At 31.4% G+C, this 7202-nt stretch overlaps 1 pseudogene; it reads right to left on the reverse strand.

Annotated features, from left to right (window-relative positions):
- Window positions 1-961: 961 nt before the first annotated feature.
- Window positions 962-6977, reverse strand: LOC114386036 (annotated as a pseudogene).
- Window positions 6978-7202: the final 225 nt, after the last annotated feature.

The following is a 7202-nucleotide window of genomic DNA, read 5'->3' on the forward strand; positions in this document are numbered from 1 at the left end:
ATTATCATTTTTTTATCTGTTCCTATTTATAATTAGAATTAAAACAACAAATATCGTATTGACTGACAAAAGGTGCCAATGATAAACTCCAACCAAATTAACACGTCCCATCTTCACACTAAAAGAAAAATGACTTATGCCTACGAACAAAAACCATCACTAAATGTTAAAAATGCATAGGTAAATATATTAAAGACTTTGTCCTTAAGACATTTTGGTTATCAAATTTGAGTGGGTGTACAGCAACGAATTATAGTCTATTAGTAGATGTTGTACCTATGGATTTATTTTCATCTACAATTACATTTGATTTTCACTATACGTGATTCCTACAATTCACAATGTGTGTAGGTAAAAGTCCTTAACTTATGCCTATTATTGAAAGACAGTAGGTACAAACCCTTAACTTGTACTTATAGGCTTTAATCATAGGTAAAGTCACATAATATAAAAATCACATTGCTCATTATCTATTGGGATGCTTTCTGTTTCCAAATTATTATTATTATTATTATTATTATTATTATTATTTAGTTATCAAGATAAAATAAATATCAATTGTATGTAAGTTAATCGTCTAAGGTTTTTACAAGTTCAAAGAATTAATCTATGCAATAAAATAATTGCCTTACTTTAAAAAAAAGATCAAGTAGTTTGGAAACATTGGAGCAAACATGGAAAATTGAAAAACATGGACTAATTAAACTCCTCTCCATTTGAGGGATGAAGGGGACAAAGTTCCACTTCCCAGGGATGTCACATAATCACAAAAACAAATAAGAGTATTTATGTATCCCAAAACACCTAACAAAGATGAGATGATATCTGGCATCTACAATAGCCAATAGAATAACCACACCCAAGTAAAATTACATAATCATAAAAAAGGGAACAAACAGAACATGACAATACTTGATTTTCAAGGTGCAATAAAAAGATTTCCATGACTTTCTTCTTTGTTTCAAGGCATGATGACAATCTTGTACTTATGTATCATCTTTCTTTCAAATCGAAATAACCAAAGAATGCAAGAATCATTAATGATTGGTCCAGCAGCAAGAATCTCCTTTATCACTTGGTTGTTCTCTCCATAAGTGAATGTTTCAAAATTGTTCTTGAACAATCCAGCCAGATTCAATAGTTTCTCCTTGTAGGCTTGTTTTTCTGACCACTGCAATCAAACAAAATTTCCAAATTATGTTAAAAGACTTTGAAAGTGACAAAAAAATTAGTTAATGATTGAAAATGAGTGTTGTGGGACCATAACCATGTTCTCAGGTTTTGGAATTTCCAAGGGGACTCCCTCCTCTTCAGTGGGGATCACAAGTCCAAAAATGTCAGTCTTCTTGTACTTAACATCCAAGAGGCTTCAAGAGTGAATAACATCAATAATTTTTCTTGTATAAGATAGTTTAATACGACTTCCACAACCATAGCTGCAGTTTTGCACAAGCAAGAAAAAAAAGCTGGTTTTAGATCTTTGAAGAGAAAAAAATATATTTTAGCAACACTTTTCTATAGAAAATGTTATCTATACAAGAAATTGTATGACCAATTTTATGAGAGAGAAAGGAGAAAGAAATATGAGAAGTGATGAGTAATGTGATACAGAAATAAATAGAAAAACTATTGTTGTATCAACTATTGTATGAGTTATTGTATTAATAACTCTTTTTTAATGTTCTTTAACTAACAATTTATCTTCTATTGGTTGAAATTCATTTAGGACCTACTAAAAATGTGATTCCCATTCTCCATTCTTAATTTGTGGATCCTATCTGAATTTTAAACCAATAGAAAAAGGTGTTTTTGAAAACAATGTGAAAATGTGTTTGAAAATATTGCTAGCACTCCTTTTTTAATTATAATTATTATTACTACTAAACGGTTACCTTCCACCAGACCAGCCTGTGTTAACAAGCCATCCAGTAGCACCATGATTCTTCATCTTTTCAGCAAGCATGGCTGCATACATTGTAGGGTGTAACATTATAAAGGCTGCACCAAAACAAGCTGAAAATGTTGCATGTGGCTCCTTTATCCCCTCTTCCGTGCCTGCCACCTTTAATCATCATAAATGAAGAGCTCATTGGAGAGATATATAGAGGAAGCCATATTAGCCAAGATTGAGTGTTATAAGTTACCCAGACATTACAAAAGCTGTGTATCTTTTGATGAAATGGTACATGGTCTGCGATAGCCTTAGCTTACTCACAGGAGGAAGCACACCAAATGCACCACTTGCCAAAAGGATCACATTCTTAGTGTGAGGACACACACATGGTAACTTCACATTTGGAATGTAGTCAATTGGATAAGCTGCACCGGTATTTTTTGCAACAAGGAAAAAACATTATTATATTTTATCAACAAGGTATATTGTAACTAATTTCGAATTAGTATAAGGTCTATAAGATGTTATTATGCCCCCACAAATTCCTGTAATTTAACCCACCTTAATGTTTGTAGTCTGAATAATATTCAAAGGTTTGAATTGTTAAATTCCATCCTAATCAGCCTCATTTATTTGAAGGAGTTGACCTCACATAATGGATTAGTGTCATGACTCATGGACACATCTTGCAAGCATACATTAAAGTCAACCTTTAATTTGGTATGATCAAGTCACGGCTAAGTCCTTATATATAAACAAACTTATTACTTACCTGCAACTGATTTGGCAGTGTAATCAACTTCCCGAAAATGCTCATAAAAAACAACATTCTCCAAGACTCACATCAAAGTGAATAAAAAATGTGTCAAAATGCATGAAATCAAAGATAAGGAGATGTTGAAGTAGGCTAAGGTTAATAGAGTTATACCTGCCTTAAATTTGATGGCATTCCAGATGTCAGGTCCATTCTACCTTGAGAGATCAATGCATTTGGCATAGCAACCACCTTCAATGTTTGAGACACCACTCTCACTCCAATAGTGTTCATCATCTCCCATTAAATACCTATTATGATCCATGGACAGAGTGGTCATTCCAGTACCTAGTATGAAAATTTATAGAAAAATGGAAGAGGACATAAATCAAATCCATGCCTAATGATGTTTGAAAACACATGCACTAAAGTATGGCCACACGGAGGGAGTAAGAAAGGAAGTAACATGTCCCAAGCCACACTTCGATGGACCCTTTTGATGCAAGAACTATGCTAGCAAATGAAACAATACTCTTCTTCTAATCACTTATAATAATATTTTTTTTTATATTTTTGTCTAATCATAAATTATTATATATAATAAGATTGTTGATTTTTTTTTTATAAAAAAATCGCATTTTAGGATACTTTTTAATTGGTTAAAAATACTAATAATATATAAAAATTAAACTTTTTATTATTATGAATTTAAATTAAATACATTCATTGTATAAATATTTACACTGTAATCAACTATCATACAATTGAATATTGTTCACTATTTCAATATTTAATGTAATTATTATAAAAATAAAATTTAAATTTACAAGGCAATCCATTTGACTTAATAGAAATCTATTAACACTATTAAAATTAAACATTATTATTATTGAGTAAATTTCTTGGGAGTTTTGTTAAAATCAAAACCCATTTTTAATTTAAAAATAATTACATGAATTTTATTTAACATAAATATGCTCCTAACATCTCCATCTCTGCCCATGTTGCAGCCAGAGTGTAGGGAGAGAATTTGCCTCTTGGGCATGAGATAGTGCATGGCACTAAAGAGACCATTCTTCATTTCCCTTGTATACTGTATCCCCAGGATTACCATTTCCTTCGTTGCAAGACTAAGATCAATGCTATAGAAGATGTCATGTAGTGAGTGTAACGATTGCAAGGAAACTATCCAGCATTATAAATAGTGAGGTCTGGTGTGCCAAAATTCTCAAGCTCTTCGGTAGTTGGTCGAGTGCACTTGCATGCCACATATCCATTTAGTCCATTTGTACAACTTTTTTTTATCGATAGGAATCGAGGTTACATATCAAGAAATTTACAACAATTTACATATTGTTCTACCAATTTACAACAAGTTTTTGTATACTATGAAACAAACCGATGGAGCTTTTAGTTATTCTAAAATAGGAAAGTGAGAAAGTTTATCTTCACCTCCTAAAGGATCAAATAAGAAAAGATATATTAAGATCGTATCTTTTAGTTATATAAGCAACCCCAATGATACTGAAACTACTACAAAAAAGGCTTTCTACATCGGTTATTTGATACCTTTTACGATGGTTTTGAAACCATTTTAGAAATTTGGTGTCTACATCGGTTTGCAGAGAAAACATCTTAGAATTTTTTTTTAAAAAAATTGAAGACTTTAAGACGGTTTTTGGAAAACCGTCTTAGAAAGTGTACTTCTAAGGTGATTCTCTAAAAACAGTCCTAGAATGTCTTTTTTATTAAGTCTACTTTCTAAGACGTTTTGGAAAAATTTTCTTATAATCCTCAATTTTTTATATTATTAAATAGTCTAAGACAATTTTTTTTGAAATCGATGTTGTTTTATTTTTTTTAATTTTTATTTAGCACGTAATTAAAAGTTGTTAATTTTTATAATAATTATTTAAAAGAATGAAGATAGAATGATTTAATTAAAATGTTATACCAATTAATTGTATATAGAATTTATCAGCATTGCATAACCATTGCATTGTCATATAAATGTCCAAAAAATTAATAATGAAAATGAGATGCTCCCTATCAAATTTAAACTTGGTGAAGGAACAATTATTCACATAAAATAGCCCCATATCTTAATGTTTTACAGATGATATTAGAATAACAAAAATGAATCTTCAAAAAATAGGAAAAAATTTACAGGTGCACCCTTGAATACTTCCCCTCTGTCTTGAATCCGTAGTTCCATCTTTGTTATGATCATTTGTAGCTTAGCACTCACTAGTAAGATTGCCTATGAAATTTACTCAGTTATGTGATTCTCAGATCTTGGTTTTGATGCTCGATGAAGGCTTGCAATGCATCAATGATATACCATAGGTTGCCGAATCTCTTGTACCTAGAAGCATAAAAACCTGCCTTTGCACTCCTGTAAAATTTGGTTAAGCATTCTTTAGACATGATCCACGAGTTACACTTATTTTGAAATTTCCAATTTAGCCTTACAAACGAATGACAATGACATTTATGAAGTAGTGATGATTGCAACTCTCTCCTATGATAATAGCAACATCTATCCTTGATCTCAACCCTATAGGACACTACAGAACTCCAAATGGAGTGTGTGAGTAGTCACTACTAGAATTTATAGATTTAACATTGCATGATTAACATTGGTTTTCCCACAAACCGATGTTAACAACAGCACAGTGGCATTTTCATAAATAAATTGAGTTAATTTACATTGGTTTTGAAAAAACCAATGTTAACTAGAGTATGTTAACATCAGTTTTTTAAAAACCTGATGTTAACATTAATTCGTTAACATTGGTTTCTCTAAAACAAATGTGAAGTTTAGAACGCTAAAATCGGTTATTGAAAAACCAATGTTAACATCAACTAGTTAAGTTTAGAATGCTTAACCTAGAACTGCTCCGCGAGTTGGGATCGTCACTGCTATTGCGAGATTGAGGTATGTGGTTGCTTCTTTTTGCTTGTAATTGTGGAAGAAAATATGCATCCTTCTTGTAATTGGGTTGTTTTGTTTTTATTTTTGCTTGTAATTGGGTCTGCAGAGGACTTTCACATTTGGAGTTGAGAACATGATTTTTTTTATAATTGAGTTGAGAATATGATTATATATTGATTCTATATTTTGCAGAATGATTTATTGAACTTATAGAAAGCATAAACTAAAATGACAATAGGAATCTTATGTTAGACAAATTTGTTCCAAAAATGTATGGGCTACTTGAATTGATTCACGTGTAAGCTAGATTACTTTATTCTAAGGATTCAAAAGGTGACTTTCTATAGTTCTACTATTCAATGGGTCCCTATTCTATTCTGTCTTTATCTTCAAATTGAGGAACAAAAGCATAAAGGTAGTGTCTAAAAGCTTTTTGTCTAGTAAGGTAAATATGGGTTAGTCCTTTCATGCTTTTGTCTAGCTACTGAGTATTGAGATCTTGACCTATAAAATTATTAGTTTGGCAATTAACAAATATTGGGTTTCACTCAAGGCAAAAGACAAGTAGGCCACTATATCTATTGATTAGTGCTTGTTTTTGCAATCTTTCATTTTTCTTTTTGTTTTTCTCTTGCTATCGTATTCTATGGGTATATTTGGATCTTTCCTTCTAGATGATGCTGGCATATAGCAATGAATTTATATGGGATATTATGATACTAATTAACCTTTGAGTATTTAGTTTGAAGGTTTAGTCCATAGCACAAAGTTATTGGGTTTCTAGTTAATTTAACTATATATTTTATAAAAGCTATGACATGCATCATAAACGGTGACATGTTAATTGCACAATCAACTTTTTACTACAACAATAATTCATTTATGGTGTCACATTTTGGTTAAACCACTTATTTACTCTTTTCTCTATCTTATTCCTTTTTGTGGGCTATCTTTTAATTACTATTAAACCCCATTTCCTCCCTCATAAATTTGAAATGAAGTTAGTTTCTTAGCATCAACAAATTATGCAGACATTGAGATGTAAAGATTAGTTTACAATCAATTAGCTCATTCTAAACATACATTACCTTTACTACCACTGAGAGGCAGCCGGTAGTTTTGTGCACCTTATTCTCTCGCATCACTTCCAACTGAAATTTTGGTATTCTATGTACTTTTAGCTAAACTAACATTTAGTTTATTTGAAAGTTTGTAGGAAATAGAAGCAACTTGAATAAAACATAAGTTATAGTTCTAACTTTGCCATTTTTCTTATGAACTCTAAATTCCATTTCTACCACAGTATCTTCAATCATCTGGATCAAATCTTTAACCGAAAGATTTGATGCAAATCTTTTCTTTCTCTGAGAAACCTCCTGCAACTCAAACCACATTGTGCATTAAAATGAGTTAAATTTCATTAGGACGTGGTGAATGTCTGATGCAATCCTACCTCGCAAGGGCATTGGATAGAAGACTCCAAGAAGATTGGGCAAGAGATGCAAGAGAAGGCCTTAGGGTAGATTTCAGGCCCATGGGCTAAGTATGAGCCCGCTTATCTTTGTACATATTAGATTAAGATTTTATTATTTTTTGGCCTTGTATTTAGGACTCCATAA

The sequence above is a fragment of the Glycine soja genome, chromosome 15, assembly GCF_004193775.1.
Source record: "Glycine soja cultivar W05 chromosome 15, ASM419377v2, whole genome shotgun sequence".
NCBI lineage: Eukaryota > Viridiplantae > Streptophyta > Magnoliopsida > Fabales > Fabaceae > Glycine > Glycine soja.